This window comes from Xenopus laevis, chromosome 8L (assembly GCF_017654675.1).
Source record: "Xenopus laevis strain J_2021 chromosome 8L, Xenopus_laevis_v10.1, whole genome shotgun sequence".
Taxonomy (NCBI): domain Eukaryota; kingdom Metazoa; phylum Chordata; class Amphibia; order Anura; family Pipidae; genus Xenopus; species Xenopus laevis.
In genome coordinates this window covers 32787317-32801463 of record NC_054385.1, presented here as the reverse complement: position 1 = coordinate 32801463, position 14147 = coordinate 32787317, and positions in this window count along the sequence as shown.

Genomic DNA, 14147 nt, shown 5'->3' with positions numbered 1-14147 from the left:
TGCAGCTTTGTGTCAGAGTTGGTTATTTTGAACGACCTTTAGCTCTAAGCAAAGGAACACACACCAATATATCTGGCCTTAGTGTCAATAATGTGATTATTTCAGATACAGTACAGAATAATTAACTGATAAGAAAAAAACATTTTTAGTAGATCACGTTCACATTTTCTTGACAGTTCCTTTTTTAAATGTGTTCCATGAGTGCTGCAGGCAGTTCTTTGCAGCTTCATGGTTGAAACGTTCCTGGCATTACAGCCAGTGCATTCATCTGCTATCGCTTTGACTCTTACATCCAGGGTTAAGCTAGCTCTGCTTCTACAGATCTCATTTTTTGATTTGACACCTGTATAATACTGCTTATCGTAGTTCTTAATGTCAGGGTTATCCAACCTGCATCCCTTCCACAGCAGTCCAACGGTATTTAAAGGGTAAATGCAGGTGCTACCAACTTAATTAATTATTGCATTCAGCGTCTTTTCTTGGTCATTTCAGTTTTACATTTGTAGGATTGCAGTTTGAACGCTTACCAAGTTTAGGATGTGGTTCGGGTGCAACTGCCCTGAATCCGTCGCTTACTTTAACTTTAATGCAATCTTAAAAGTCAGACTCACTCACCGCTCTCCATTGGAGGTCTGGGTGCTGCGCCCCAAACCCACAGCTCGTCTTCTTATGATCTTACACCGCGTCCGAGGAGTTCCTGGAGTGAGTGTCCAAAGTGGAATGAAGAATTAACAGTATTTAAAGGACTGTTTTCTAAGGGCAACAACACTAAGAAAAACAAACATTTGCTAAGTAATGTACTGTGGCATTTTCCTACCAATTGTCACACTATTAGCTTGAGGGCCAAAGAATTGTGCTCTCTTATTCATACCCTAAATCTGGATCTGTGTATAATCTCTAGATGTTTACTTCCAACAGAAATAGTGTGGTCGATCTGCCAAACCCCTAAGCACCCCATTTATGACAATCATTTATAGGTGCAGCTCTTGATTATCAAGGCAAGCATGAAAGGCAATACAGGTTGCCAGGAGATGCACTGATTTTAACTATAAATGATTGAGCAGTAAATACGCTGTATTCTCTCATTAGATGCACATTTCCATTAATGTCATTTTGAGCTTGGAAATGAGTTTGCGGATGTTAAAATGAGTGTAATCTGGAAGTTGCTAATAATCCATGCACTGATTTGCACCACTTTCCTATGCGGGCATCCACTTTCCAAAGACATATTTGCATGTGACTGCTTCTAGCGTGGAACAGAGTTGTTTTTAATCACACAGGGGATGGAGGAGGTCAGGTGTGGGTACCTAGCCATGAATTGTCCTGATCTACACCTGAATGCACAAATAACCTGCCCCGCACATTGCCCCCCGCCCCCCATAACCTTATCTCTGCCGGCGTGAAAGCATTCCCGTATAATCCTGATCCCCACTTTTAATAATTGAAAATCTATTATTTATCTCTATTTCTGATGATGATTCCAAATGTATTCCTAATAAATGAGCGCATTTATATTCATGCAAAACATATAGCAATCTGCCAAAGCTCTGGCACACAAAGAAGCCTTAATCATATGCAGAGGCATAACTAGATGCGCTGGGCTCCAAAGCTCAATCTGTTTAAGATTCCCAAAGAGGAGAGATTAAAGGGTATACAAACCCAAAATATTTTTTTGGCCTTTAAAATATACATTTGACTTTTCAGTGGTTTTAAAATTATTTTGCAGATGGTTCAGAAAGCAGGAGGGGATGGTCTATACCTTTTCTGCATTCCTGTGCAGTGGTGTAAATAGATGTTACTGGGCCCCACAGCAAATTTGTTTTGGGCCCCCAACATATCCAGAGGTTGTCCTGTTTTACCAATATATGTTGAAGTTGCTCATTAATTAGGGCATCATTGGGCCCCCTATATGGTTTTAAAAATTAGTGGTGAGCACAACTTTCCCTTGTTTGTTATAGTTATACAGGAGCAGTGACCAGCTCCATGTTGTAGCTCCCACCCTTTCCAGCTATAGTCAGGTGATCCCACTGGTGTCTAATAAAAGGGCAGCCAAGTTTGGTCTTGCTCAAGACTGAAATTTACAAATATTGGATCCCAATTAAGCACAGCTGGGCATCCCAGAGCTGTCAACTCTCCCAGGAGCTGCCTGATTTTGGAGCATCCCCCACCCCCAGTATTGTTGCCCTGTTCAATCCCATGTTGTGTGTATGTGCAGTTATTAACTTTAGAGGATCAATGGGGCTGTTTAAAAAGGTGCGCATGTATGGAGTTATGTCATGCTAGTTCATGCACCCATATCACACTATGCCACAATCATTTTCTGATGGTATGCCATGGATCTCCGATTTACATCCCCTCAAAATTGGTGTCTCTGGTGCCCTAGGCAACCTGGCTGCCCACCTGTCTCACACAATTATGACGTGGGGTGGGGCAAGATTCCAGACTAGGGACAGACAGCAGGACTGGACTGGGATTCAAAATATGCCCTGCCATTCCTAGTACACAGTGGCCCAAACAGCCTACACCAGCCCACTTAGTAGTCACTTTCTATGGCACCTTACAGCAGCCCCTCTGGTATTTGACAGAACTCACAGATTGTTCCAATATATGACACAGCTCCAGTCAGGAAAACAATTTAAAAAGCCTTTATTTGCACATGGCTTCAGGATCTACAACAGTCTACAATGTCTGTTGTAGATCCTGAAGCCATGTGCAAATAAAGGCTTTTTAAATTATTTTCCTGACTGGAGCTGTGTCATATATTGGAACATTTCGTGAAATCGGTTGGACAGTGGGCCACTGGACACGTGCACCGCCAGAATCACTAAGAGGTTAATAAGTGGGTGAGTGCTGACTAAATAACTTATTAGAACTCACAGATTGCCAGGCCAGGCCTGATAGACAGACAGAAAAGTTACATGCCTAGCACCCCCACCATGGCTCTTTAGGCATGTGCCTATTCTCCCTACCCCTAGTTCCAGCCATCATCACTCATGAAAGAAACACCCTGGTCAGTTCTATGGCCACAAAAAAATAAAAAACCCAACACATATATCATTCACTTGGCAGAGATGGTCAGTGTCATCTTCACACTGAAGTTGGAACAGGAAACTGTTGGAAATGTGTTTCTGCTTCTACTCTCCATTTGCTGAACCTTGCAACTTACAGACAGAGAACGGGCTGAGCAAACTCTTTTTATGTCTCGGGAGTCGGGACACGTATTATTGAGCTATCATCTGGCCCTGTGCTCCCCTGTGTGTCCCCTGTGTGTCTCATACATGATTAAGAGAAAGATTTTTGGGAGGAAACATGTCCGCATTGCACTGTTCCCTTATGCATTGCATTGAACACAGCATTAGCGTTTTGGCAAGAAACAACTGTACCCTCTTCATGATACTAAACAGGGGGATGTTCACATTCACAATTAACATTCTCTATGTTGTAGTGTTCCAAGACCATTTGGTTTTCATTATGTTATAGTTCTCAAAGAACAAGGATTAATTCTGCTTCGGAAAATACGGAAATGGCATAGTTGTGTTTCACTACTTCCCATGGAGACTTAAGTGGCCATAACTCACCTTCTAACACCCAGTAATTCCTACACAGTGCCCTAACCTTGGCCAGAGAGTCCTCAAAGCGTAGTGTTTATTCCTATGGAAGACTTTGAAAGGAAGGTTGCACCAGAGTAACAAAAAATATAGCCTGGGCCAGAGAGTCCTCAAGGAGCAGTGGTCAATCCTGCGGAAGACTTTGAAAGGAGGGCTGTACCAGAGGAACTAATAATGTAATTAAAGAAGCAATGGTTGAGGTTAGACACTCTTTAAAACTGTGTTCTTCCATTGTTTGGAAGGTTGAAATTGAAACGAGTAGCGATGTTTGGCTGGCAATGGTTGCAATGACATGGAAGTTGAACGGACAAGGATGTTTCTTTTATGAGGACAGGAGGAATCCTTGAGTGAAAAGACTCCTCCTTCAAGGGCAGGAGACAACCACCTGCAGGAAAAGCACAGTTGGGTAGAAAATAGGAAATTGCCACCACTGCCCCTTTGTAAGTGGTAATGGCCTGAAAATTTCATGCGACGGAACGCTATTTTCTGTATTATTTCTATCAAGGCTTAGAGTTCTAGACCACAGTTCTAGTATCAGGAGACCTATATGGAAGTAACATGGCAGCTTGTGGTACTGTTGTTTCAGATGTATTTTATAAAGACACCAATATTGCAGATTTCCAGTATTGGCTAGTATAATCTCTTCAATAACAAATGAGTATGATATCCATGTTGGATCACTGGATCCCCCGGGTGGGGTTTTTTCATTTTTAAGGAATGTCAGTGAAGAACGGGACGTCTCCACATCTGTTTGCTTCAGGTGTCCTATGATGAAACAATACCTTTGCTTCTTGCTAAGTGAATTAGTTTGGCACAGCTTTCCAAAAGCTCTATAGAAAAATCAGAAACATATGGCTGGGATGGAGCAGGACACACACACAAAAGAAACATTGTTTTGTTGACACAGGGAAAATGAGATTAACCCCCTTTCCTGCAGTGCTAGGATTGAGAAATGTCACATACAGGTTATTAGTGACGTCACAAAAAGTAGTCGGGAGGCCTAGTGGTTGTGTTCTTTGGAGATGATGCTTAGCTGGTAGGACAGAGCGGAGCTTTGTGGATTAATCAGATTTTCTTCAATGAACAGGTCACCACCTCTGATTAGTGACTATGCAACGGACACAATGGCCGATCAGTGGGAAAACATTCGCAAAAGGTGATCCAAGTGCAAAAATGGGCCCGAGTTACATTTTCTAGAGTTTTGCAAGGAATTACATACAATTATATTTTTTTTATGCGTTTTTCTAGGATTATGGTTGTAGTGAAACAATAAGTATGCAACATACAATTATTGGTACGGTAGAATGGGATATTCTTTATAAGGTCAATTTACATTAAATTTCAAATAGTTTGTTTCCTGTTATGAAGGTACAAGTATGGGACCTGTTAACCAAAATGTTTCCCGGGTTAAGGGATCTTTCCGTAATATGGAACTCTGTACCTTAAGTCTGCTAAAACATCATTTTAACATTAATTAAACCCAATAGGCTGGATTTGCCACCGATAAGGACTAATTATATCTAGCTGGAATCGAGTACAAGGTACTATTCTATTAATACAGAAAAAAATAAATCAATTTTAAAAATGTTAATTATGTGATTAAAATGGAGTCTATGGGAGAAGGCCTTCCCCTAAGTTGGAGCTTTCTGGATAATGGTTTTCACATAACAGATCTCAGAATCCCTTATTTCCATTTTGACTGATTTCAGTTTCCCCCGCTATTTCTACATTTTATTACAGTGTGAAGTGATGTAAAAATGGTTGCAAAAAGATGGCATCAAGACAATTCCTCCAGATGAAATAAAAGCCTCCGCCCTTTATGTATTAAACATGATCTGAGTCGGTGAACATATTTGGGCGAAATGTTTGGAATAATGCAGTTTTCTAAGCTTAATATACACAAAGGGCATTTCAGAATGGTTATTTTGGATGAAAACAGAGCAAATCTAAACAATTTTGGGCAAAAATATTTGAAATTTTGTTAGAAATTGGAATGAAATACTGTAAGTATATCTCAGCTTGATAAATAAACCCCTTTGAACAGTGGTTTTCAGACACCCAAAACTCATAACAAGCATCAAGGCTCATTAGAGACATATGTCAAACTTCACTATATCAGCCATTTAGTCACAGTTCCAAGAATATCTAGGGCAGCAAATACATGTGCACAAAATGTCTGACCATCAAGCTGGGCGTATAGGAAAACGTCAACTGAATTAAAGATTTATTTAGATTAAAAGAGACAACTATTTCTCATCGCTGTCCGTTACCCAGTGTAACTTTGTGAATGGTAGTCTGTGTATGGAAGCAGAAGTAAGAAGGCAATGAGCTCTGGAAAATGCAAGTCCGGATTTGTGGCAAGGCCACAAAGACCCGTGCCTAGGGCAGAAAAATTCTAGGGGCGGCATGCCGCCAAGCCGCATTGGGAACACAGCTTTCCCCAGCACTATGGCACATGCACGGGGGGGGGGGTGCACAATATCAGTGGGCATTGGGACCGCGAGGCCTCAGGGTGCATAGAGATCCAGTGGGTGGGTTGAGAAGAGGGCATCTTACCAGTGTATGGGGGCAATTGAGGGTTATTTCAAAAAGCAAAAAAGCAGTGGCATAACTATAGAGGATGCAGACTTCACAGGGGACCCCAGGGGAACAGGGGGCCCAGACCAATGGACCCCCTTCCTCTATAGTTCTAAAAAAAACAGCCGCATACTTGTGAGTGGGGAGGAGGATGCATGCAGGTGGAAGAATAGGCTGGCGGGGGCAGAGAGTGGGTGTAAGGAAGGTGGGTAGAGATTGCTTTTTGCCAGGGTCCCTCTGAAGATTTTGTTTTGCTTAGGCACACACTAGCTACTCCACTGTGAAAAAGGACAGCTGATTTGGACAGGTTATGAGTCCCAGTATGTTAAGTTGGGGAAGTTCCACTAGACCTGAAAACAACTGCTCTAGACAACTGTCAAGCAGCCCTTATATTATTGATATCTTAAATAATTCACTACTGCCCTTACCGCTTAGGATTATGGTGTGCAATAGAGGCAATGTTCCTTTGCATATAGGACCCTATAAAGCAGGGGACCCCAACCATTTGAACCCGTGAGCAACATTCAGAAGTAAACGGAGTTAGGGAGCAACACTAGCATGAAAAATGTTCTTGGGCTGCCAAATAAGGGCTGTGATTGGCCATTTGGTAGCCCCTATGTGGAACGTCAACCTACATTGAGGCTCTGTTGGGCAGTACACCTGGTTTTTATAAACCAAAACTTGCCTCCAAGCCTGGAATTCAAAAATAAGCTCCCGCTTTGAGGCCACAGGGAGCAACATCCACGCGGTTAGAGAGCAACATGTTGCTCACGAGCTAATGGTTGGAAATCACTGCTACAGACTGTAAGTGGACATTACCAGCAGCACCTACTATTCATATGATGTACCCTTGCACTGCCTAATGCCACCAAGACAACATGTAAATGCCCCCCTTTCCTGTGTTTTTGCCCAATTTGTCATTTTGTGATGAGACTGAAGGTTATTTCACTTTCCCATGCCCGAGGGGAGGTTGGTCCCATTTAATTTCCGTGTTCTTTAGTGGTATTAAGTTCCCAGATCCCAGCTCCTGGAGATTTGGGTTTAAAGTAAAAGGTTATTGGTTCTAATTGCTAAAGAATGGAGACACCTCGAGGGCTTGATCAGAGCACAAGGGGGGAGTTTAAAAAGTCCTGGATTAGGTCTGGGCAGAACTATTGTTATAGGACAAGGGAGACATTAAGAAATTAAATAAGAAGTAGTTTTCATTGGGAAACTACACAGTGCTTCTTGTTCAGTTTCAAACTAAGTTAATAGGGTCACTGGAAATATCCTCCACAAAGCAGGTACTAAAGCACTTTGGGGGGGGGGTGGAGTTCTTCCAGCTAGCTTGCCTCTGATTTGTATTAAGCCTCTGATTAGTATTTAGGTTTGTTAAAAGGATACTACCATCCCGTATTCTTTACTTTAATGTTTTTTACACAATAGTGATTAACCCATTCATGATTTTTATGCAAAAGCATGCAATAATGCACATTATTTTTCAAACACTGCATATTATTTCATAAATCTGCCCCTTGTATAGTGTAGTTGTATACAGTCTTCACTATTATTGGGTAAAAGTCTTCGTTATTGAGTAGGAGTTCTAATCACTACAGCTCTTGAGGAATTGTTAAAAGGTGGTTGTTCACCTTTGAGATAACTTTCAGTATGATGTAGAGAGTGATATTCGTAATTGGTTTTGATTTTTTATTATTGGTGGTTTTTGAGTTATTTAGCTTTTTATTCAGCAGCTCTCCAGTTTGCAACTTCAGCAATCTGGTTGCTAGGCTCCAAATTACACTAGCAACCAAGCATTGATTTGAATAAGAGACTGGAACATGAATAGGAGAGAGCCTGAATAAATGGATGAGTAATAAAAAGTAGCAATAACAATAAATGTGTACCATGTATAGAGCATTCATTTTTAGATGGAGTCAGTGACCACCATTTGAAAGCTGGGAAGAGTCAGAAGAAAAGGGCAAATTCAAAAACTATAAAAAAAATTTTTATAATTTAGACCAGTTGTAATGTTGCTTAAAACTGGCCATTCTATAACATACTAAAAGCGAACTGCAAAGTGAACCACCTCTTTAAATATAGTCTTGAGTTATATACTTGTTTGTATAGATCTGAATGTCTGGCTCTGAGAATTATAGGCTTAGCATATAGTCCTTGGACTAGGCATGGTCTTGACTATACAATTTTAGGTATAATTTCTACAGAACATCCATTGCTTGAAATGAATACACTATATGTTAACTTATTACAATATAATATGGGTGGGATTTTGATATAACTGGGGCATGGACAGGGCATATCAAAGGTATGGTAATGCATGCAAGGGGCCTTTTTATTGGGGCCCCATTTTACTTGTTGACAGTGCCCAAAGTTTGGAAACCCCTCTCAGCTTGCATAATAATTTACTCCACGTTCACAAAAATGATAACAGTGGTATGTCTCATTTCCCAGTAATATCTGAGTACTGGGGTGTTTTCTGAACAAAGATTTTAAGGGTACCCTTGTAATTTTGCTAATTTGAATGCATGTAATTGCTCAATACTGATTGCTGGGGACACCAAATTAGTTGGATTAGCTCGTTAAGCCTTGAACTTCATAGGCAGGTTTGTTCAATCATGAGAAAAGGCATTTCAGGTGGACAATTGCAAGTTGTGGTTCTTTTTGACTCTCCTCTGAAGAGTGATAGCATGGGATCTTCAAAGCAACTCTCATAAGATCTGAAAACAAAGATTTTGCAGTATCATGGTTTAAGGGAAGGCTACAAAAAGCTCTCTCAGTGGTTTAGGATAGGGGCACACTGGGCAATTCGGGGAGATTTAGTTGCCTGGCGACTAATCGCCTCGTCTTTGCAGCTACCAATCTCCCCGAACACCTTTCTTGCGCCGGCTAAAACGAAAAATCGGCTGCACTAAAGCACACACAGCGCTTTGTTTTCCGAAGTTGCCTCATGAAGAAACTTCGATCGACTTCGGAATACGAAGCGTCGCGTGTGCTTTAGCGCAGGCGACTTTTAATTATAGCTGGCGCACGACAAAGGGAAGGCGTTTGGGGAGATTGGTCGCCGCAAATCTCCCCGAATCGCCCATTGTGTCCCTACCCTTAATCTGTCAGTTTCAACTGTAAGGAATGTAATCAGGAAATGGAAGGCCACAGGCGCAGTTGCTTTAAAACAGGTCTGGCAGGCCAAGAAAAATACAAGTGTGAGTGGCAAAAATGAAGGATTATGAGAATGGTTACAAACAACCCAAAGATCACCTCTAAAGACCAGCAAGAACATCTTGCTGCAGATGGTTTATCTGTACATCGTTCTACAATTCAGCACAAGAACATCTGTATGGCAGGGTGACAATAAAGAAGCCCTTTCTGCACTCTCGCCACAAACAGAGTCACTTGTATGCAAAAGCTCATTTAGACAAGTCACAGTCGTTTTGGAACAAAGTGCTTTGGACTAACGAGACAAAAAAAATTGTTTATTTGTTCATAACAAAAAGTGCTTTGCATGGCGGAAGAAGAACATCACATTCCAAGAAAAACACCTGCTACCTACTGTCAAATTTGGTGGAGGTTCCATCATTGTGTCGGGCTGTGTGGCTAGTTCAGAGACTGGGGCCATTGTTAAAGTCGGGGGTTGGATGAATTTAACCCAATATCAACAAATTCTTCAGGATAATGTTCGAGCATCATTCACAAAGTTGAAGTTACGCAGGGGTTGGATATTCCAACAAGACAATGACCCTAAAAACACTTTAAAATCTACAAAGGCATTTATGCAGAGGGAGAAGTACAATATTCTGGAATGGCCGTCACAGTCCCCCAACTGTAATATCTCTGTTGGGGTGCGCACATTTATGCACCTGTCTAATTTTATGATGCATATTGTATATTTTCTGTTAATCCAATAAACTTTATGTCACTGCTGAAATACTACCGTTTCCATAAGGCACGTTATATATTAAAAGGAAGTTGCTACTTTGAAAGCTCAGCCAATGATCAACCTACAAAGAATTAAAAGGGGTTCCCAAAATTTTCATTTGACTGTGTGTATATTTACACACACGTAAAAGTTGCTAATTAGTGACAGGCTAATCTGACCCTTTTGGCTGAAAATATGCACAAAGGCAAAGAAATCTGCCAAATGCATTGAAGTCAATGAGCATTTTTTAGGGGACCATACCATACATTCTTTTTTTTTTTGGCAGCTAAATATTTGCTCATCCCTATTGCTAATGCTTCTGTAACAGGACTAAAGGTGGCCATACACGGAGAGATCCGCTCATTTGGCGATGTCGCCAAACGAGCGGATCTTTCTCCGATATGCCCACCTTGAGGTGGGCAATATGGGGTTGATCCGATCGTGGGCCCTAGGGCCCAACGATCGGATCCTAACGAATGGGAACGGGCGGGCGGATCGCGGGACCGCATCAACGAACAGATGCGGCGGCCCGACTTTCGGCCAGATCTCGATTGGGGAAGCCCGTCGGGGGGCCCCATACACGGGCCAATAAGCTGCCGACTTGGTCTGTCTGCAGCTTTATTCGGCCTGTGTATGGCCATCTTAACGGACTAAGCCAGCAGAAAAATGATACCAGCTACAAACATATGTGCATTTGCCATGTTGCTGCATGAGAGATGTGTTGCAGTTAGATCTTCCCTAGATGTCACCTCTGTCTCACAAGTACTAAGTCTCCCTTCTCTAAACTGCGCACACAGGATCCCCACCAGCTGACAGCACCTGCCGGCACAAAAGCTAAGTGTGCATAATATACATTATTATGATAATGATGGATGCCTGAGTGACCTTGAATGTTACAGTCATTCGGCTTGAGGCAGAAGCAAATTCTAATCAGGGAGTTAGAAACCAATATCTACTGCCGCCTGTATGACAGTGCATGTAATAACTGAATTGTCCCGTTCCATCCAAAAATTTGCTAATCTATTGCGAAACGGCAAAAAATTTGCAAAACAACGCTGGCATCTCGTTTTTGACGCCGGCAAATTTTCACGGCAGTTTCGTAAATTTGTTCGCCGACGGCTAACAGCAGGAATTCGCCGTGAATTTTGCGAAATAAATTCGCCCATCACTAATGACAACTACAAGGCAGCGGCAGTGTTTTGTAAAATATACATTATTTATAATTATTTTGGAATCATTCTTCTATGCACATACAATTATTTTTCTTTTTTCTGCATATTTATATGGCTGGGTGCAGTGGCGGAACTAGATATTACTGGACCCCATAGCAAATTATTTTCCAGGCCCCCAAAATGTTTAGAGGTTGACCTGTTTCAGCAGTGTTTACGGACATTGTATATGAATTAGGGTCATATGGGCCCCCTATATCTCCTGGGGCCCCCTGCAGCCACAGGGTCTTCTTCCTCTGTAGTTACACCCCTGGCTGGGTGCTGCTAGCGTATATTGCTTGCCTCAGTAGTGTCTTTCTTTCAGAGTATGTAGACATCTCTTCTTAGGCTAGGGCCACACGGCGCGATTTTGCCGCGATTCTGCGCTGGGCGAGTTGCGAGTTACGAGTCGCTGCGGTTTTTAAGCCGAAATAGCTTTGTTAACTTTGGCGCTGGCGTCAATGCAAATCGCGGCGAAATCGCTGCGCTAATTCACACGCGGCGATTCTTTTTCTACTGTCGCCCGGAAACGCCCAGCGAGGCAACTTCGGGCGACAATAGAAAACGAATCGCCGCGTGTGAATTAGCGCAGCGATTTCGCCGCGATTTGCATTGACGCCAGCGCCAAAGTTAACAAAGCTATTTCGGCTTAAAAACCGCAGCGACTCGCAACTCGCAACTCGCCCAGCGCAGAATCGCGGCAAAATCGCGCCGTGTGGCCCTAGCCTTCGGCAATAGACATGGCAGCTCCCATTTGTTAACATACTAGTTTGCTTTGCAGTAAGGACTAAATGCAGCCTCATACTTCAGTTTGAAAAGAGTCAAGTGATGTAGTTCCCAGCTTTTGTATTAAATACAGGGAATAGTGTGCAAAAAAAAGGAAGCAAAAGGTTTGTGAACGGTTTCCACCTTTTGAACGTGAACAAGTTTGCTGCTATCACTGTGAGACGTGTTCCTTCAGTTTCCACTCATCTGTCAAGTTGTCCTTAGATTTACCACCAGATGTTGCTTTGACAGTTGACATGTTTAATGTGATGATAGTAAAAGAATGTAAGAACTAATAGAGGAGGGACACCTAGTGGTAACCGAGAGCAGATGGATGAATGGCAGCAATGGGAAGATTTCAGGGATTGGCTCAAGAAGGTTCACGTGGCATACGGCAGCTCTTTGCACTGTTATGTCAGAGAAGCTGTATTAATGGGTAACCGTGTTCTCTCTCTGCATTGCTTAATGTCTGTAGGGAGATCAAGTCCATTGGACTGTAATTGTGGCTATGGACATGATGCCACTGTCTCTTACATATCTTCTATAAAATACTCAAACAAAATATTGAATGGTAATTACCATGTTTTTAGTCCCATACAAGCTGAACAATCACGTTAAGTGTCCAGTCTGCAGATCACCTAGCCATCCTTTTCATGAAGATTTTACATTTGTTTACAGTAAGCATCCGAGCAAAAGCCTTAAAAAAGGGCAAGTCCTCATTTCCTTAGCCATCTGTTAAAAAAGGCACAAAGTAAAAAAAGGGGTTCTTCAGGGCCACCTTCATCCAAAGACTATGGTGAGCCCCTTTATACCCAAAAAAAGCCCATAGACGCTAATGGACATTTTTTTTAAAAAATGTTGTACAGTTTGAAAAAATTGCATGGTTTTAAAAACGTCAACACGTTTGGCAAATTTTTTGCCATTTCTCAAATTTTTGTTTAAGCAAAATGGGTCAGAGTCACCAATCCCCAACCAAAAGGCCAGCATAATGCAAGGTCTTCAGACCTCCTTCACTGCAAGGCTAAGGGGGCACCTTTCTCCAATCTCCTTCAGCTTAAAGCCCCTCAAAGGGAAACGATAACTAATTGAGCTTTAAGAAGGTCCTAAGTCATTTTCCCCCACCACCAGGTTGCGTTTCAGGGAATAAATGCACCTAATGGCCCTACGTCCCCCAAATACATCAGGAAAAAAAAATGTTGCAAGAGTGGCAAAATGACATACAGTGGAGATAAAATTAAATAAAAGATTGGCTGTGTGCAGCCACAGTCCATCAGCCAGAACTTTGCTCAGATGGTTAACAATCGCCCCTATGCACTAAGGCAGCATTGTCCAACTGACACCCCACCCCTTGTGTGGCCCCCAACTGAATGTTTGCCTGCTTGGCCTGCTAACTTTTTGTAAGATTCAAAAGGTATCAGCACTAAGAATAACTGGCCCCTCCATTGTTTAAATCTCAAATTCAGATAGTAATCTCCTGCATTGTTCACACCTGTAATTCTCCTGCATTGTTCACACCGTCCCAGACTGAAAGTGCCCACATTGTTCACCCCTCATACAAGCTGGAGGGGCTCTGTCACTGTGTCACTATATGTAGTACAGTATGAACTGTTCCATTTTAGAGTGGTCCTGATTCTCCTTATAGTGGTTCCCCGTCTCCTGCTCTATTTTGCTGCTCTATGCTGCCTACCCTATGTTCCTTGTATGTGCCATACTCCGCCTGTCCTATGTTTCTATTCTGTACAGTATGAACTGTTCATCTTAGAGTGATCCTGATGGTCCTTAAGAGTGGTTCCCTGTCTCCTGCTCTATTTTGCTGCTCTATGCCGCCTACCCTATGTTCCTGGTATGTGCCATACTCGGTCTGTGTGTGCCATACTCTGCCTGCACTATGTTTACATTATGTGCCATACTCTACCTGCCCTTTACGCCCTGTGTGTGCCATACTCTACCTGCCCTATACTCCCTGTGTGTGCCATACTCTGCCTGCCCTATACTCCGTGTGTGCCATAATCTGCCTGCTCTATACTCCCTGTGTGTGCGCCATATTCTTCCTGACCTATGCTCCCTATTCTGGGCCTC